Below are 21,012 nucleotides of genomic sequence, written 5' to 3'. Positions count from 1 at the left end.
CCATTAAAATCAGTGATGCTGTCTACACTGGATGTGGCGCAGTGATTTACTGACTTTAGCTGTTGTGGTGCGGTGGGACAGCTGTTGCATCAGGTGTAGACACGGTGTTAGAAACAGCCACTGGATTAATAACTGTGAGCATTAGTGGATTTACTGATACCAATAGCTAGGTTGGACCACACTGGCTGATACTGATTAATCAAGTGATAGTTTTTCAAATGGATACTGAATGAAAACTAAAGTTGTGTTTTACCATTTTATTTAAACTGTACTGAACCATACTTTGTAAATGAATAAAAAAAAATATTCATATTAATTATATATAAATCATTAAAGTTAGTTCATAGTTCAGAAGCAACTTTAAAATATCAAAATGTATTAGTAAATATTGAAATTAACACACTTCTACATCTTTTATCGGCCTTAGTTAACGTAACAAATGGATTGTTGCCATTTCATTTCAAGTCATGCTTAAAGATGGCCATCTTTAAATATCTACAAAAAAAGGCCATAGCATTGCAGGTATCAAGGGGAGATTTTAAGAGTCCTTATTATCTTTTAAAGGCATTAATTCACTGCTGTAAATCGGAGCAGTCAAATACAATTTGTATTAACTTTTAACTTTTCAGAAGTGAAAAAATGTAATAAAAAAAAATCCAATCTGTGAATAGAGTACAATTTACAAAAATAATAAAACTCGACTTGACTTTAATGCAGGGCCGATTGATCTGGATCTGGCTGGCAATGATGACCATCTGATCTGGATACAGAATGGATCCGTATGGCTAGGATGACCTCAAAATAAAAATGAAAGAGACTAATATTAGCGAAGATGACATTCTTCTTATGATGTAGCAGGTGAAAACATGCACTATGCTGTATACACACTGTTTTGCTGTCTGTTTTAAATCTTCATCTGAATTGTCTCTCTGTGCAGCACGCAGTATCGTGTCAAAACAAACAGCATGTGGTGTCAGTGATTTCCGCCCCTAGAGGTGCTTTCATACTGTCTAATGACAGCAGACTTTCTCAGCCACTCCAGCAATGGACCCAACCCGGAAAAACTATCGGCATGGATTTTTGCGGCAGTCAACTATCAGTGCCGAATAATCGACAAAACCAATCAATCGGTCGACCTCTATCTGCTCCCATGATGCTGTATTTATATCTGACAATGTGCTGTGTTTATATGAGCAGTAATGGTAGAGCAGCAGGGCGTTTGGTGTCATTTTTTTTTTTTTGACTGGCAAAACCAGCAAACAAACTGATTTAGGAATCCAAACCTCTTCCTCATAAACACCAGACCTGCAGAGGTTTGAGACAAAAGAGCTCACACCACAAGGTTAAATACAACCTTGAGCTGAGTGTCCTTAAAGCAGCACAGACAAACAGGAAGACGAGGGGAGATGAAGCACATGGAAGATGAAATAAAAAGAAAAGACTGAAGGAGAAAGTCTTGGTGGAGACTATACAGAAGAATAAAACCTACCTCTGTAATTAAGCTAATTTTATACTATGCAGGATAAACAACTTAAGAATATGGGTCAGAAATGGCCCATATATCTGACCTATATATCTATTTATTAATTTGTATATATTAGTGCTGTGATGATATTAGATTTTTTTTATATCATGGTTATTGTGGCCATAAGAATTCATGATACCAATATATCGTGATATCTATAGAAACCCTGGGGGTGGGGGGCATCAATCAAATTATTTTGTACTTTTATTTATTGAGTTTTTCTTTTTCACCCAACAAACATAAGGATACTGATAACAGCAGGGCACAATTCTCTGGCTTTCTCCATCTTCTTTGAAGCTCCAATAAAATAACAAGAGTGAAAATACTGTCAAGTTCAAAAGAATGATGAATACAAATTTATGGTAACACTCTACAATAAGATGCCATTTGTTAACATTTATGTATTAACTAACATGAATGAACAATAAACGATACATTTATTACACAATTTATTCATCTTTGTTAATGTAAATAAAAATAGAGTCATTCTTTGTTCATGTTAGTTCACAGTGAATTAATGTTTACAAACACAGCTTGTGATTTTAATATTGCATAAGTAAATGCTGAAATTAACACAAACTACGATTAATAAATGTTGTGGAAATATTGTTCATTATTATTTATGTTATGTACAGTATATATGTCAACTAATGTAATTAACTAATGTTAACTAATTAACCTTTAGAATAATGACAGCAGATGAGACATTAAGTCCATGGCACTGCGACCAACTGTTAATAGATTTGAATAAATAAATAAAGTGTTACTACGCACAGGCTGTATTGATTGCAAATACAAAAATAAGACGAGTAAAGAAAATGCGGTACTTATTAAAATAATCACCCATTACTTAAATATATGAACACAGAAAACCACTGTTAACAGGTTAATGTTTCCCATTCTATGACTGGTAAAATAATAGCTGCTTACTTTGACAAACAGGGCTCGCCACGTAATATGAAGTTGTGCATATTTCTTGTACATAAGAAAATAAGAGTACAACTAACACAGACACCTTTGCCTTAAAAATTACATGAGAAAAAGAGAGAAAGAGATTGAAAGAGGTGTCCACCTTAGACAAACAGAAATACACAGTCACTGGTTTGGCACTTTAAGTGAACATAACTAAAACATGTCTTGACTGCTCTGAGTGAGAATAAGTTGAAAACATTTATTCATCTGTACAGACAAATACTAACATACTGGATGTATCTTTCAAGCACTTTTTAAAAAGGGATTAATAAGGATTAATTGTTTGCACAAAATGAAAATTCTGTCATCGTTTACTCACCCCCATGTCATTCCTCATATCCACCAAAGATGTTCTGAAGAAGAACTGTTTTTATACTTGCAATAAAGGTTAATGGGATCCAAAACAACTTTTCTTTTGTTAGTCATACATGTTTGAAACAACATGAGGGTATATACAAATATACACTCTGATACTGGTAAAACGACAGACTGCTGGTACACTCGTTTTGAAATATATGACCCATTGAAATAATTGAACACTGAAGTAAAAAAATCGAAATATCCTTGAAAAAAGCGCAGCGTTTTAATGTAAGGCAGTATCAAAACTATCCATTAAACCTCTATATTTGAGGTTTTAAACAGTCTGCATTTAGCTCTAAGATCATTGCAAGAGACAGCATCCGCGAGTGCTATATTGTTTTGGGACCTTGTTGGTTAGAGAAGAGATCTACCTTAAGTGCTTGCCACCACTCCAACACAGAATACAGTGCCAAGTGCATGAAGTATAACATCAACAAAATCACAAAAACATTTTACAATCTTGATCAAATAGAACTGCTTCAGGGAACTGGCACTATTGAGCAAGAGACCCTGAAGAGTAGACATGAAGCAGTGTTTATGCACATTAATTGCTGCTTGTGTGAGCAAAGATGGAGAAGAATTTGCTGCCTTCTCATTGTCATTGACCTTTGCCCAGTGACTCGTGCGGTATGTTGCACTGGCCCAGTTTTAGAATGAGTCTGTTGAAATCCATTGCAAGTGGTGTTGGTTGCTTGTCCCTATCATCACCAAGAAATGTCACCACGCTCCATGTTTGTGAGTGTAACTCAGCAGGTGGTTGGTTTGGTGTGTCTCACTAATGGAATAGAGGTCACGTCTTTTCTTCTCACCCTTGAAGAAGCATCTTTCCTGTGTATGCTGGCCCCAAACAGCTGACGGAAAACAAAAAAGTCAAGGTGAAAGGACAGTTATTGTTCCTCTGTCACTGTTATTTTGTATATGTGATGTCTTGATAATATTGTATGTATAAAATACTTTGAACTTTTACTTTGAAATTTGAAATTGAGGGAAAGAGAAGGCCGGATGAAATGTCAAATCAATGAAACAGATGGGAAAAAGTATAAAGAGGACGTACAAGAGAGAAAATAGAGCGAGGGAGAGGAGTCATGAAGGACACAGAGAGTGAGCGAGTGCAATGTAACGAGAGAGGACACCCAAAAATGGATGGATGGAGTGATATGAATATAGAGAGAGAGAGTGAAAAAGAAATAGAATTCTAGAGAAAGGAGAGTGATAACCCTGGCTCCTCTTCCATGACTGAGGAGGGAGCGGCCTCTGTGGGCTCCTGCTGTAACCATAGAAACGGTTAGAAGAGGAAGAGGAAGTGGCAGAAAATAGAATGTGGCTTTGCTGAGCCCTGCAGTCCTGCAGCAACACTTTCCTCCCAACACCAGAGAGAGAGAAAGCACGAAACAAGGGACGGGGAACAGGGTAAATAACTGGAGTAGGAGCGAGTGAAAAGTGAGGACTATAGTAGTGTAAGTCCAAAGAAAAGAGAAGAGAGACTAGCAGGTAAGAGAAAAACGAAGAGAAGAGTCTGGAATAGAAGTTAAGGAGAGTAAGTGAGACAAGGCTAGTGGAAATGAGACAAGAAGAAAACAAAAAGATCTAGAGTAGGAGGGGTGAAAGATGTAGAGACTTAAGAAGAGAGATGCTTTTAGTACATCTCACATGTATGCGATGGGAGAATAAAAAAGGGAGAGTGAAACAGACAGAGAGAGGGAGAGAGTGAAGGAGAGAGGAGTAATTGCAATGACCCTGGAGAAAACAGAGGAGAGGAAGAGGAGTGAATGTAGAGGAGACTGAGAGAGGGAGGGAGGGTGGAACGTTCCAGAGAAAAAGGAGAAGAGCGAGTACACAGTGCAACCAAGAGGGAAGAGAGGGAAGGAGACAGTGAAAGACTGAGAAAATGATGTTCGGTTCTTTGCTTTCTGAGATATGGCATGGTACATAGGTTCACCTTTGACCTGTGTGCTAATGACGTTATTTGGCCATAAGTACTATACTAAAATATTGATTAAAAAACAGTAATGAAACTACTGTTTTCAGCAGCCATTACTCCTGTCTTCAGTGTCACATGATCCTTTCAAAAAAACCATTCTAATAAGCTTATTCCGTGCTCAAGAAATATTACATATTTTTTATCAATGTTAAAAACGACAAAAATTGTTATGCTAATTAATATTTTTGTGGAAACTGATTTTTCATCATACTGACCACCAAATTTTGAATGGTAGTGTAAGATGAGGACAGTTTCTGTTATGTAATGTACTTAACAAAACTAAAGCTAATAGTGGCGCAGCTAATAAAAGAGGTGAAGTTATGCTAGCCACAGCTGCAGACCCCACACCTGCACCTCACCCTCAGTATTCACTCTACTGTCAAATTAATATTGCACACAAAAATGTCAAAAACGGGCTGAAATCATCTGTTCCTGTTTGATTGGCTGGCTTTTTATAGCTTGTCTATACACTATAATATCCACAATTTTTCTGTCTTGAATGCACGTGGAGATTGCTGTGGTAATAATTGCATTTGTGTTTTCCAAACTGGCTTATTGTGACATAATCTGTTTTTTGTAAACTCTAACTTTCTTTACATGTACATCAAACGGTTGTTTCCTTTCAGAAGCCCGTCTACATGAGATTTGAACTTTCCACCAGAATGGTGCTGGTGTCGATGTTGTTGCTCAGACTGGGAATCTGTTACATTTTCTCAGAGCCAAGCCCATGGTTCCTTTGACTTGAGAAGATAACAGTGACCTGACTAACCTGGCCACAAACAGACTGTCCTTCATCTTTCTTTAGAGTATTAGGCCACGTGTTCACCAAAGTGTTGAAAACGCCAGCACTTTGCTGAAATCTCCCAGCTGTGAGTGATTGAGAGCGCAGCGTTCTTTCAGTTGAGATGCGGTGGTTGCTATGATACAGAATATCCGCTGATGTAATATGGCAGAATCATTCTCCAAGCCTTAGTTTTCATAACGTTAATATGGTAGTCTGGCAATTCCATCTGGTAAAGAAGTAAATACTCGGAGACAAGCAATATTAACTTCTCCATTGTTGTTCAGTTCAGTCATAGAACAAGCAGGGTGTTATGGTTGGTTGGTATTAGTCCCGCCCCTCCTCCGCTGTGATTGGTTTGAAGACTAAAAAGACAGTGATGAGTGCTGTGTTTTACCCAAAGTTGAACATTGATCAACTCTCGGCCCCGCGTTTAAAAAAAATGTGGCGCTCCCATTGAAAGCAACTTCAAAAAAACACTAGCCAAAAAAAATATTGTCTTTTAGATGGATAGAGAAAATAAAATGGCTGAAGTAGCTGTGCTGCATGATAATAAACAGTACTAATAATAAGCAGCACGTATATCAACTGGCCCAGAGCAACCTTCTCTATGGTGGAAATGCACAGAGCGCGTCTGGATTAGTCACCAGCATCATCACTGTATAAGAGTGTCTGGGAGAAATCCATTGCTAATCCTGGTTCATTATGTCCCTTTGAGCTGCATGTATGTATGTCTGCTGGCTGGTTTGACAGACTGATGTCTGGTCAGCTGTCTGGACACTTGGCCCGTACACAGACTTCAACACTGAGACACGTGGCTGTCAATGACTGCTTTATCTCACTGAGACAGCGTTGGGTGGTGACTAGACGGGGGGTCTTATTGTGTGAGCGTGTACGTGTACGTGTGCAAGTGATTGGAAGGCAGGGGGTGGGGGGGTTAAACAGCTGTGGTCAAAAGACGGATAGAGGGTGGTACCAGACTTAGCTTGCCAGATGGATGGACTGACTGTTTCATTCTTTAAACCCCATTTTTTCCATTTTTCTTTTCTTTCTTTCTAGTGGAATAGAAATCTCTTTTCAGTTTCACTTTCTAAGCAGTTTACAGATGAGTTTGATAATGTAGACATAGGGGGCAAACGTCATTGAAAGAATCTAATTTAAACTTTGTTGGAAATAAACAAAGCTAGGTTAAAAAATTGACATGTACCTTGTGACTGTACCGATGTCAGATGTTCTTTCTTTAATTGAAGCACATTATGCTCTTCAGATCATCTCAAATTATGCTGAAGAACACGATCGTTAAAATAGGGCCCTTGGACTTACTACTGTCATTCAACAAAAAAGGGACAGAAATTCTGTAGTTAATGTTCATTTGAGCTTTTCACTGAAATGCTTATACTATATATATCTCACCTATGACAATTATAATTATTATTTTTATCGCCTTTATATCGTCAACGACATCAGCAAAAGGCGATATCTCCGACAATGTCAATCTACAATACTATCATCTATTGGCACAACCCTATATTGTTGGCCGAACTTTAGGAAACACCAACACAAACAGCACCATGTTCAAGCATAGATGTTTGCAGTGGTATCCAACAACACCACAAGCAAGGAAGAAAGGCTGGTAAGCATCATTTGTTGTCAGTGATATTTGGTAAGTTTTGTTTGGTTTTACCTCAAAGGAAATAGATGTAAGGAGACTGGCTTGATATTGTCAGATGCAGCCTCAGCCTTAATTGAATTTAGTTAATGACAAGTGTTTCTTTAAATCACAGGACCAGATCCACTCTGTGACCTTCTTGGAGTAAAACCAAAAGCCTATTTCATCTCCTCCTATAGCTGTGGCTTCTTGAACTGGGCCACAGTTGCTGGGAAACCAGGCATACACAGCCAAATTGCTCAGTTTTGCCAGATGTCTTGTAGAGTGAATCATGTAGCACTGGTGTCTGAACCAGCCCCACCACCTCCCCCAGCATACAGGGAGGCACGAACACATACACAGAGCTCCAGCTTGAACTTCATACGGCTCTAAGGCCCTTTCATTGTCAGTCATAGACTAGAGCTCCAACTCTTGCCAGAAGCTATAGTGACACAATGGAGGCTCTGTTTTTAAACCGAAAGCATAGGGAACAGAATAAGTTATTTCTCTTTTCTCTCTCTTTACATAACTATTTCTCTCTTTTTTCCTCATGAACACACCCCCACATAATCAGTTAACCTTCCTCAGCTCCTCATAGTCCTTTAACGTGGATCCCTCAGTCAGGGAGATCCTGCTTTTTATGCATGTGACCTTGTCTGGTGTCAAAGAGCAACTGGTCCAACAGACAAACAGCTGTTTGAATGACATACCATGAGTCATATATATATATATATATATATATATATAGGCAGCATTTATTTGATCATAATACAGTAAAAACTATATTAGTGAGAAATACTATTACAATGTAAAAAAAATTAGAAATCATTCTAATATGCTTTTTTTCTCAAGAAAACATCTTCTTATTATTAGCATTTTACTCATTAGTTCAAAGTAACAAGTTCTTACAAAATGTAAGTATTCATTTATTCAAAGAAAAAAAAATAATACATATGTGTGTACTGTAGTTATATTTGCACTAAAGGACTTGCACTGGATTAAAGTATTAATCTCTCCTGGTTAGCTTTTGTCTAGGTGAGGAAACGTAGACTATAGCAATTGCCTGCCAGCAGAAGGCCTAAGAGGAGAGCTATTGATTTGATCAGGAGGTCGGGGGTCGACAGCTGCAGGGGAAGCGTGGATGGGGGAGAACACAGCTAATGTGCTGGTGGAGGGGTGGCCTTCAGGTGAGCTTACCCTCAACACAGTAAATAATGGTTCCTTATTCAGACCAAATATAATCAGGTGTGGTTATAACTAAAAAAAAATAAAAAAGTCATAACAGAAATCACACATGTATATACACCAAAAAGCTACTAACCTATACCAAGTTAAAAATAAAGATGCAACTTACAACTACAAGAAACAGTTCAGCAAAGTCTGTATTTGATATTGTACACTGGCAATGAAAAGCCCATCACTGTGTAGAACGCCAAGCCATGAGAGCGCCGGGTTGCCCGGGTCATGTGGTGAAACGGCGAGTAATGCACGGAGGGATGTCGTCTCAACCTTCAGCCAGCTCTTCTCTCCTGTTATTGGAATATTAATCCAGGGGATCTGGAAAGAAGGATGACATCATGTGTGTGCCAGCGTCGTCTTGTGTGCTTTGCTGTGGATTCAACTGTCATGGCTAACAGAACCATTTCTGTGATTAACGGTCTTGCCGACCCCATCAAACACCCTACTTCCTGCCCAATATTCTCCCCTCCATCTCTCTCTCTCTCTCTCTCTCTCTCTCTCTACTTTGCTGAGTGTCCCAGCTGGCTGGTGTATCATTTTAGATAGGCAGAGTATGGTGTTGAGGTGTGTGTGTCTGTCTGTGTGATTTGTATTAAAGAGAGTGGATGGTTGTTGTTTGTGTATGTATGCAGAAAATGCGCATGTGTTTGTCAAGAAGCACTATAGAGAGCAAGAAAGCAGGCCCAGTGCCAGGACGCACAACTTGGGGTGTCTTTTATATTTCTTGGGGGGGCCGAATTGGGGGTGGGGGTAGAGGTTGCGCTTAGTTTCAAGTGAATGCTTAAAATAAATTATTTGGGTAACATTTTACAATAACAAACACTTTAATACACTTTAAGCATGATAGAACTCCGCACTGTACAAAAAGAGGTGAGTCCGTGGATTCCAACCTAAACACATCTGATTTGCCATTTCATTGTAGAAATCAGCTAACATGTCTGTGATTGGCTGCTTTGCTCCCTTCTCCAAAAATTGTAAAATCATTTGAAGCTTTCCAAAACAGAAGGGCAGATACACTGGATTGTTTGCCAAATCGATTTCGTTATGCTGATGTTACAAAGAAAACAGATCCTAGACCAGGACTAATGGGCAGCTTTTCCATCTAAAAGCAATCAGTTAGACTATTTTACACTATGAGTTAGACTATTATACATACAAAACCATTGTTCGGCCAGCCCCCACTCTGGCGCTTGGCCTGAAGAAAGAGAAAGAGTGTATGTATACGTGTTTTGCCATGTGCATATTGTGTCTGATGGGTGTTCAAGGAAAGTGCTATTCATTCTCCTGACGTCTACATGGTGAATTCTTTTATATCTATGGTCTCAGTGAAGGTGTCCTTGCCGAAGGCTGAACGGCACAATGGTCTGCTTAATATCAGCAGTCAAAACTCTACAGAAAACAACAAAGTGGTTCCATTTCCTTCTGTGTTCTTGAAATACAACCACAACAACAATTTTCATAAAGTCTTGGAAAATTAAACTTACTATGCCTGACTGCCTAAAAAGAATAGTTTACTCAAATATAAAAACTATAATGTACCCACTCCTGTGTCATTCCAAATCTTTATGACTTTCTTCCTCTGCACAACACAAAAGATAAATGATTTAACTGTGTTTGTCTATACAAGGAAAGCCACGACATAAGAGTGAGTAAATGAGGTTCTATTTTCTGTTTTCTTTTTGAAGATAAACGTAAATCTGTGTTTAAAATTCAAATCTGGTAAAAGCAAAATGCACATTGATTGTAACTTTCTCACATCATAGAGAAACTACAGCCCTTACAGCAGCAACAACAACAACAACAAACATTTACTACATCCTCCTTTCTCTTCTCCACTGGCTCAAAGGACCATTAAGAGAGCTGTCAGAAAAGTGGCCTACTGCCCCCTTAAGGAAGGAGTGTGAATTGTAGCCGGGTTCAGGTTACTAAAACTTAAATTATAAGAAGTGATTACATAATGCAAAATTAGGATCTCTTAGAAATAAATGAACACTTCTAACCTTGATAAAAAGCTGTGTTTATGTTCATAAACTCTCCATACAGTAAACATACAAAAACTAATTTCAGAGAGACAATAGGAGATGTCCTCTTGAATCTGCGTGTGCAAAGAGAGCAGCCAACTGAATTATCTCACAAAAGCATTAGCATAATACTCATCAGAAAAGGGCAAAGCAGAAACAACTAATCGAAAAAGAGAAAACGAATGAGAAACTCAGTGACCCAAACATGACTGAGCTTAGACTGTCAGCATGTGTCATCTGTGCCGGGCTCATTCTGTGTGACGGCTACAGCATAACTGAAGAGTAGATGTAAACAAAGGTGCTCATCAGCAATAACCATTTAGCATGTACTTTCCACCATTACCATTATTCATCTCTCGGTCATAACGTTCATGTGTGGGAGATTTCAGAAGTGATTATCGTGACAAGAGTTTGTGCAGTCATTGGTGGACTATTAGTCTTGTGCTCGAACCATGTCCAGCGCTGGCTTGGCATCGGATCTGCAATAGCAGCTAGTGTGTTTTTCTTCAATGTGGGAACCGTCAGACCAGAGAGAGGCTGCCGTTGGTTTATAAGGTTTATTCATTCAAGCGGCTTGAGTGCAAAGCTCATTCCTCTTCTCCCACAGTCGGCTCATCTCTATCTCTATCTCTAGCTATCTCTTCCAGCGCCGCTGCATCCCTCGTTCCCTCCTCTCCCTCTCAGCCTGTTTTTGCGCACTCTGTTCGTTATCTAACCAAGCCCAATGGATTCTTCTCAGTACTGCTAAGAGAAAATCAGTTTGCTTTTTTCCTTCTCCTCTTTTTCTTGTCTAGGTCCCCACTGCCTCGCTCTGCTGCTCACCAGTTCTCCCCCCTCCCTTCCTCCCTCCGCCTCTCCCTGCTTTTGCTGGCTCTGCTTTCATTCTAACCTCCCCCTCCTCTTCCCTCAAGGGAATAAAGGTCATTGCGCAAATGATTACTCAGACCTCGGTAGCCATGGAAACGTGGTCATGTGACAGGGACAGGCATGCATCGAGCACAACAAAGGAGCCGATTAGTAAGCCAGCGATGGAAAGCTAGCGCCTGCCTTTGTGTGCTTGCGTTCTCTGTATTTCGCTCTATCTCTCCCTTTCTCTGCCTATGTGTTCAACTTGCTGGGGGAGGGAGAGAAGGAGTGCGCAAAAGAAAGCCTAGCATGCTGCTTCTACCAGCGTTTCGCTTTGTTTAAACTAGCAGTTTGTCTTTGGTTTTATCATTAGAGATTAACACTGACATTTAGGCGCATTTGCACAAGTTTAACCAATCGGTTTGACCGAAGAAGTGTGTCCTAAATCTTAAACCTTAATTGAAAAGGCCGCTTCATTGGGTGAAATTAAATGTAGAAGGTGACATCAGGGATACACTAATGATGGTAAAACTAGTTTTAAACAAAGTCCCTGTCAAGAAAATTCAACTGACTCTGTGGCCATATTTGCAAAGCCTCCGGACAGCTATTTTGGGTGAGAATGACCAACTCTTACCTATTTGAATGGGGAAATAACAGCTGGCTCAACTCAAATTTAAATAACATATTGATGGGATAGTCGATGTCAAATTTGATTGCAGATTTGAAACTTTGTTTCTCATTTTTAGTACAGTCAAGTAGCTCTCAAGCGGATATTTAAGGTCAGTCCTGCCGATGCACATGTACAATCCTAAGCATGAGTCTCAGGTTTCTGTTAATTAAGGCCTCCAATTATTGCTGCAGTGATGAAACCAATTGGTGATTGGCTCTTTTAGTTATAAAGTGGGACTTGCATCACCAGAGCTGCCTTGGAGCCACCATATTGTGCATTGCAGTTTCTTCCATTCTTACCAACTTGATGAAGACATGCTTCTTTTTCATAATGATCATCCTAGCTGTAAGTGTGCAATTATGTAGCAGTGTAATTTAGAAGTTACAAATGGGTTTAAAGACACATTGGATATAAAACAGTTTGTTTACATAATGTAATTTAAATTAATCCATACTTGGTGTATTTTGTCAAAAGTTAACAAAATATGTTATTTATTCCTCATAAGGTAGTAGCTTAAAATACTGTATTGTAATATTGTTTTTTCCCCCTGATAAAAGGATCTTTAGAGTACATTTCACTATTGCTGGTCATAATTATTAATCTACTCATTCTCTCTGCAGAAAGCAGCCAGAGAGAGTCAGAGAGGAACGTCACATTTTTGGTATCTTTTCTAATTGTCAGCTGTGGCTTTGTTTCTATGAAACTGTCAAGGCTTTGAAACTCACACCAGCTTATCTAATATGAGTTACCTGCAGTTAATGAACTCGAGCTAATGGAAACCAATTAAACATATTTGAAAATTATTAGGAGTCAATAGAAGTCCTGTAAGGTATGAATCAGCCTTTAAAAGTGCACTTACAATTAACAAAGTAATCTCACCAATTTCATGTCATTTTCCTATCATTTAAAAAAAAAAGTCACAGGCACACACCTTTTTTTCCATGACTGTCTCTAAATGTTATGTTTTTTACTCGCCAGATGCAATGTTAGATTTTTGATGTCCTAGCTTTTCATATATCCTGTTCCAGTTTCAAACCATTGAAAAAAACACCTGTGGTGACATGTTGGACATTTCGTTGCTTATTGCAGGTTTTGCAACACTTTTTGAAGTGAATTGACCAGTGAGTGGCACAAAGCATGTTCATAACAGATTAACATAAAACTCAGAACATTATTGCAATTTCAATATGTTGGTTGTAATGAAATGACTGGTGAGTGGTGCTAAAAGGTTAATGCTCTATCGCACTACTACACTAAACCTAACCAATAGTGTTAACAAAAGCAAACCTGAGATAAAAACATAATTGCATGCATTCATGCCATTATAGCTTGCGTCTACAAATCTTTGAGTTTTTTTATTGTCAGATGTAAAAAAACAAACAAACAAAAAAAAGGTTTACAAATCATCCGCTATGGTAAAAGCATTTTGAGGTCATAACATAGAACTGTGCTAGGAACCTTGCAGGAATAAGTCTTAATTAATTGATGATCTATAGGGTTTAACCGGCTATTAGAAAGTTGTTATTTAAATTAGAATGTTAAGTCATCACTAGACGATCAGTAACTACTAGCTAGTTTGTAATTACATCTATATATTATTCAGTTGCTTTTAAAGCAGGACGTAGCTAGTAGTTTGTAAGCTCTACATAAAGTATGCATAATATGATGCTTACCCTAAATGATGAAATAGAAGCCTTCAAATACACAAGCCGAATTTGTTTAAATGCTGTGAATTAAAATGTATCCTTCATTCTAACTTCTTTTGCCTCACACAACTAACAAAAAATACATTTTCATTGAAGACTGTACTACTTAATCATGAATGACATTAACCTATAGGTAAGCTATTTTTATATGTAAATAATATGTTACATAACTATATGTAAATGTCAGAAACATCATATATGTCGAAAGGATTGAAGGTTGTTGGGTAAAAGAAAAGCATATTGATGCAATTCACTCAGTCTGCTATTTTTTTCCAGCCATTACTCCTGACCGGATGTGGCTGTAAATATATAGTGTATATAGAGTTATGGTTCAACTAAGAGTAATGTTGCAAACAAAAACAAAAAAATGTTGTCGTGCGTAAGTTGTAATTTAGTGCCCACTTATGTCAAAATTAGGTTAACTTGTAACTTGCGTACAGTTGGTGCAACCAGCCCCAGTCCCTGTAAACATAATTAGTTTGAAAAGGATTATCCGTTGTTGTTTTCCTGTCACAAGTGTTCATTTAAGTCAGAAACTGCAATAAGTTATATGTATAGGTATGTTTTGAAGTTAAAAATGTATGTAGGAAAATTTTCAAATGAAACCGTGTTGTCCTGTTAATGTTATGCTGCTTGATCTTGTAAATTATACTTGGATAAAGAGAATTTCTCTTAACTATGTGGTTTTAGATTTTGACAGGACAGAAGAGTATCCTGAACATTTCATCTTAGCACTGTTTGTGCACACTGTGTACATACGTGGGGGCAAGTATGTGCGTGTGACTGTGTCTGCGTGTTTCAAGGGATGGTGTATCAGATTGCCTTTGAAGCAACAAAAAACATGAGTTGAGTCTGGGCACACACTCTGTTATGACTGCACAGCTGTTTCCAAAGCTCAGCAGCAGACAGAGAGGCCTGTGGGTTAGTCCAGGGGCCTGTGGGTGGGGGCTGAGCCAACTGGCCCTCATGTTTGGCCTTCTTGGTTATTAAGTGCTACGGCGGAGCTGGAACCAGACTGTCCAAAGCCAAAGGGCTAGATGGACAATAAATGTGGTGTGTTTGAAATTGTCCAGAGGAAAGTATAATAGATTTGAGGCTGCAGGTGAACTGTTTAATAGAGAAATAGTAATTGTCAACAAAGAGACTGTGTGTGTGCGTGTGCATAAGAGAGATTCATCATTTATATGATTTCATAATTTAAAAAAGAATAAAGATATTTTAGTGCGACTCAAAGTAATGCGTGTAATGTTAACATATAAAAGAATAGATTGAACACTTGTAATCACAGGCAATATCTATATAATAGCTTTGATGATAGCTTAATAAGCGCACCAGTAATTCAGTGTATTGTTTCTTTGTATTCTAATCTTGTGTTTGACTTAAAACGGTTTCTTAAATCTGTTTGGATTTGGAGTCTTCCATAGTCATTTCCATGTTACTTGATTTGCAACTCAATTACAAAAGTCAGTTTTTCCCCCCGGCCATACAATAAAGGTATGTAAGGTAGTAAATTATTTCAAAGAAAAGTTATTTATTTATTTTTTAAGTATTTGAACAATTGGATATCTGAATGTATTGGCAGCATCTTAAATGTTTTCCACATGCACAGTACTATTTAAATGTTTGAAGTCTCTCATGCTCACCATTACTACATTTGTATGAGCAAAAATACAGCAATATTATGAAATATTATTACAATTTAAAATAACTATCTTGTGTAATTTATTTATGTAATGGCAAAGCTGAATTTTCAGCATCCGTTACTCCAGTCTTCAGTATCACATGATCTCTCAGAAATCATTAATAATCTGATTTGGTGCTGATTTCCTGTTATTAGCGATGTTGAAAACCAGTGCTGCTTAATATATGTTGAATAGAAAGTTCAAAAGAACAGCGTTTATTTGAAACAGTAATCTTTTGTAACATAGTAAGTCTTTACTGTCAGTTTTAATCAATTTAATGCGTTCTTGAATAAACATTTTTTTAAACTAAAAATCTTGCTGACCCCAACTTTTGAGCTGTATGTGTGTGTGTATATATATATATATATATATATATATATATATATATATATATATATATATATATATATATATATGTATATATTGTTTATTTGTAATTGTTATGCATTTATATTTGACGCTTATATTTGTTAATAATTGTATTAGGATTTGGAATGTATTTGTCTAAATATTTTCCTTTTTTTTCTGATTCAGATGCTTGGATTGCAGTGCTGTACAGTCCCAGTGAAATTTGTCAGATTATGGTAATCTGCATCATCATCTGCAACCAAGCACTCAAAACTGATATGCAAGATTTTAAATTGTACAGTGCGAATTGCATTCAACAATACTTTTTCAGTTTGTGCCGTTGCCTTATTTGCATAATTTCCTGCTAAAACACCGACATTGCATGTAAATAAATAACACAGTTCATTCTTAGTAAACTGCCCCTACAGTGCTGAAAAAAAAAACCTGATTTGGCAAAATACAGTACACTGTAGTGGCCTCTGAATCAAAACCGCCTTTATGTACCTGTTTGTGCCATGAGGGAAAGAGTACAAGCAAAACACAGACAGACAGGCAGAAAGAGGTGATTTGGGGTCCCTGGTGAATTCCCTGATTGACTGAGTGTTGTAGTGGCCAGTCTGAGACTGGGGTCCTTTAGGGAGATGGGCAGGGTGAGGCTCAGCTGGGATACACTCCATGTAAAAGCCAATTTACAAATGAAGTGACTGTAATGGGGTACATCCGTGCAGGCCAACTCAATTTAGGCTGTAGAGTTTGGACCCCATTTTGAGACGGGTGTGAGAGAATATCTGCACAAGCCAGCAGTGAAAGGGTAATCTAAGTTTGATGGGATGATGGGTAACTGACATTGAGGGCAGGGGTGGAGCCAGATGAGGCTTGATCTCCTGTCACCTCTCGCTCAGCTGCTGTTGGTGGGACACTTGAAGAGGTCAGGATACACTGGGTTCCATTTTGATATATGTGACCCTGGTCTTAAGTCACTGGGGTATATTTTTAGCAATAGCCAAAAAAATACATTGCATGGGTCTTTTATGGCAAAAAACATTAGTATATTCAGTAAAGATCATGTTCCATGAAGATATTTTGTCAATTTCCTACCACAACTTTCAACTAACAAATTCTATTTTTTGATTTGTAATATGCATTGCTGAAAACTTCATTTGGACAACTTTAAAGGCGATTTTCTTTTTAATAAATAACAATTAATTGGGTTTTATTTATTTATCATTAAAAATTTACATAATTTAACATAATTTTCACTCAGTCCCAGTAGTGAATATCATCTCCTCATAATGTACAGTATTTCGTGGCATCTTTTGTAGAACTCTTGAAATAGAGTTTAGAAAAAAACTCTGAAAAGCATATACGTGTGTCTCAGTTTTTGGTGTACAGTGTGTGTGATATGCTTGTATGGTGCCTGCCAAAGTGTTCAATCAGCACTGAGAGGAGGTGTGTGTGTGCGCACAGTAGGCTGTGGAGTGTGGGCCTATTTTGCGAGCAGTTCAGAGGGTGATAGGGGCAAAGGGTTCAGTTCAGTTGGCAAAAACGTTCCATTATGTTCCAATTACTGCTGCAGCCGGTGCTTGTGGCTGCCTCAGACTCCATCCAGGCGATGAAGAGAAAACAGGGTGGGCTGGGGAGCCGGCGTGGTGCAAGGAGAGAGTATTCATCCTCTCTCATGTCTCACGGGAGCTCTGTCTCTGAGCAGGACACATAGGGGTCATCCTGTCCTGTTCCGCAGAAGCATTGGTCTGTGTGAGGGCAGATAAAGAAAGACAGAAGAAGTGGTAGTCAAAGTCACTTATTGTTCCAGAAAGAATCATCAACACGCATTTCCAACCTCAAGTTTGTGTTTCGTGTACAGTGGATGTTATGAAGGACTAGAATCTTTTGGGATACTCTGCCTTTTAAAATAAACAAGAGTGTGTTTGTGTCACACACACCTGTGGAGGACAAAAATGAGTTTGTGCAAGTGTGGGAGAATCTGCTGAGGAGCGAGGGAACGCTTGAGTTGCAGACGATGCCTGTCATTTCTGCCTGTTTACGTCACATGACTAGACTGCTCATTAAGACCCGAAATAGATGGGTTTGGTCTCAAGGGCTATATTTAGCCCAGTTTAAATTCTGACAAGCAGTGGCAGGTCCTGCATTTAACTTTTGGACCTTTCTCTCTCTCTCTCTCTCCATACAATTTGCCAAAGCCTGAATTTGCAAAATTAAACGTGGAAAAATGAAAGTTTGGTCCAAGTTTGAAACATTCGCTTAAGTTGTCCATGTTGTAACTCATTTTAAAAGGTCAATAAAACTAGCTAAGAAAATATCACAGAGTGGGGTTTTATGGCAGTGTCCAGTTAAGGCAGTGGAAAGATCAAAGAGTGTGAGCAACAGAGGGGAATGGAGTGAGAGAGAAAGATTAAAACAAAAGGGAAAACGAAGGGAGTTAAAAAGTGGAAAAATATTGGGTCCTGAAAAGTCCACCCACAGCTGCCTCCTTTTTTTTGGTTACCAAAAAAAAACTTCATTCTGCTTTTCGGCCTGTGTGTATGTGTGTGTGTGGCTCTGTCGGCTTTGTCCCTCAAAGAGCTTTTTTTCTGCCTTTGCTTTTTTTTTTCCCGCTCTCTTTTTCTTTTTTTCCTGGAGAGAGAGCCTGGCGCCAGCAGTCTGGAACAGGGCTGACAGGGTTTGAATTATAGAAGCTGAACGGGAGGGGCGGTGGATGGAGGAGAGAGAACGAGCAAGAAATAGGGAGAGTGGGAGAGCAGGCAAGCGGGGGGAAAGAGAGAGATTGGGTTGGTGTGTGTGTGTGTGTATGTGTGTGGGTGATTGAGTGTAGCTGAAAAAGGGTTGTTATTTCAAAAGCGACAGCCTCACAGGCGAAGCGGGCGGAGGTGTCGGGTGTATGCTAAGCTAGCTATCTCGGTTTGTGGCCGGCAACAGAAATTAATAGATAAGTAAACGTAGCAGGCAAATTATATTTTTAATCGCTGAAGATGTTGACACAATAGCATTATGCTTAATTTTTTCGAGATTATGGCTAAGCCGGTTTAATTTCAATTTTATATTAAACAGAGATTTATAATTTTTTCCTAATGCAGCTTTATGTTGACAACACAGCAAACAGCTTTCATCTAATTCCTTTTAAAGGGACAGTTCACCTAAAAATTCAAATTCTGCCATCATTTATTCGCCCTCATGTTGCATTAAACCTGTCTGTTCTGTTCTGCAGAACTCAAAAGAAACTATTTTGAAGAATGAACCGTTCATTTCTTTTTAATGCTGTCACACTTAATATGGATGTGAATCATTCAAACTGATTTTGAATGAATCTCTCAAATGCAAAAATGAATAACTGAGTCATGTAAAAGTTTAAACTGGATCAAATTCTACATTCTAAAGATTATACCCAAAATGATTTGTCTGGAAAGCAGCATCGCCACTTCACTCATGAATGCATCAAGTGTAGCTAGAGCAAGATTTTCACTGGATAATGACTCGCATTTCTGTCGGTTACTTAAGACTATTGTACGGTTTCAAAGACATTAAATAAAGGGCACAACTTTCTGAAGCTTGATAGCTCCAGTCCCCATTTGTCATAGCTGCACTTTATGAGGGTATGTAAATGATGACAGAATTCTCATTTTAGGTCTATTAATCCTTTAATATTATCTAAGAAATTGTTTGAAGTTGAGAAGAAAAAAAAATCCTGTTGTTATTGTCAACTAAAACTGCAAAAACTTGAATCAGAATCTGAAATAAAACATAACTTAAAATTAAAAATTCCAACTTAAACTTAAACCTTAAAACTAGAAAAAACTAAACGTAGACTTGAAATGTTTCCTTGGCAACTAACTGAAACAAGCTACTAGAAATACTAAAACTGAAATATAAAAGTTAAAGCTATGTAGAAAAAACAAATTACTGAAAATAACTAGAATTGAAATGAAAATTGAAAATATAAAAATAAGATGGCAACACTTCAGATTATGGAGCACTATTCAATATTAACTAGTTTCTTATTAGCATGCATATTACTAGACAATTGTCTATTTATTAGTACTTAGCACATATCAGTACCTTATTCTGCATGACCATATTTTAGATTCCTTAACCCTACCCAAAATCTAAACATAACTACTACCACAACTACCTTACTTACTATCAATAAGCAGTAATTAGACAAAACTCTTAGTTAATAGTGAATGTGTATTCCATAATCTGAAGTGTTACCAAAAAGCTAATTCAAAATATTAATAAATACTATAATAGAACAAAAAAAAAAATACTACAGTAGCAAAGCATCTAATCTTGCACCACAAACATATAGGCATTACTGAATGTATAAATCCACCATATATCACACATTCCTCCTTGTTCGCCCTGTCAATACATCCCTCTCTGGCTGTTCGTTGCTCTCCACCCTAAAATTGTTTCAGGCTGCGGAAGGCATTCCAGACCCAAGCATCTGCTTTCCCCGTGTTCATTTCATCACCCACAGTGCGCCGAGGCCTGATGGAGCAAACATGAACACAGTGAACTCTCACTGCACAGCAGAGTTACATCGCTGTAAACCTCCTGCTTCTCACTCCTCACTGCGCTAGAAACCAACACGCTATCTAGTTCAGAGAGGCTTTTGTGTGGGAAACATAAACAGAATCTAAACAGAGCGCTGTGTGCTTGTGTGGATGTGTATGCGAGAGACGGAGAGTTGCGAGGGAGGGAAATGGAGTGAGAGAGAACAGCCTGTTCTGGAGAAGGAAAGGCTGTGTTTCAGTGTGAAACACCCCGGACCAGAAGTGCTTCCAAATGTTGGGCTCAGACTGAATTCAACCAAATGAAATAGGGAATAAGAAGAAAAAGACACACACACAGACAAATGGACATAATAAACGCGGGCTGATAAAACCAAACCACACTCTCTACTTGTTAGTTTGAGTTTTACCTATTTGCTCTTTCTTGTTTATTCTCTTTTATGTGCAATAAATACACGTATTTGCAGCCTGTATTGTGCTCCTCTTTTTATGACCTCTCATGTGTAGTGTGTGGCTGTATGACAGATGTATTGAAAGAGAGGGAAATGGACTGTGGAAAAGAGAAGTAAAGTGCCACAAGGATGAAAAATGGAGAAGGAAAATAAAGAAAGGCAGAGAAGAGGAAAACGAAAAAGAATAGAGGAAAGGAATCAGAGAGAGAGTTTTATATAATGGCTGGTATGTCTCATCTTGGCTGTTGAGAC

At 38.2% G+C, this 21,012-nt stretch overlaps 1 long non-coding RNA gene across 1 annotated transcript; it reads left to right on the top strand.

Moving 5' to 3' along the window:
* The first annotated feature begins 11,367 nt into the window (after positions 1–11,367).
* On the top strand, positions 11,368–15,414 carry LOC113075467 (uncharacterized). Its single transcript, XR_003280943.1, has 5 exons — positions 11,368–11,986; positions 12,120–12,152; positions 12,267–12,388; positions 12,664–12,704; positions 14,440–15,414. It is a non-coding gene; the product is annotated as an uncharacterized LOC113075467 (long non-coding RNA).
* Positions 15,415–21,012: the final 5,598 nt, after the last annotated feature.

Source organism: Carassius auratus, chromosome 5, assembly GCF_003368295.1.
Source record: "Carassius auratus strain Wakin chromosome 5, ASM336829v1, whole genome shotgun sequence".
NCBI classification, from domain to species: domain Eukaryota; kingdom Metazoa; phylum Chordata; class Actinopteri; order Cypriniformes; family Cyprinidae; genus Carassius; species Carassius auratus.
This window is presented reverse-complemented; position numbering and strand designations above follow the sequence as displayed.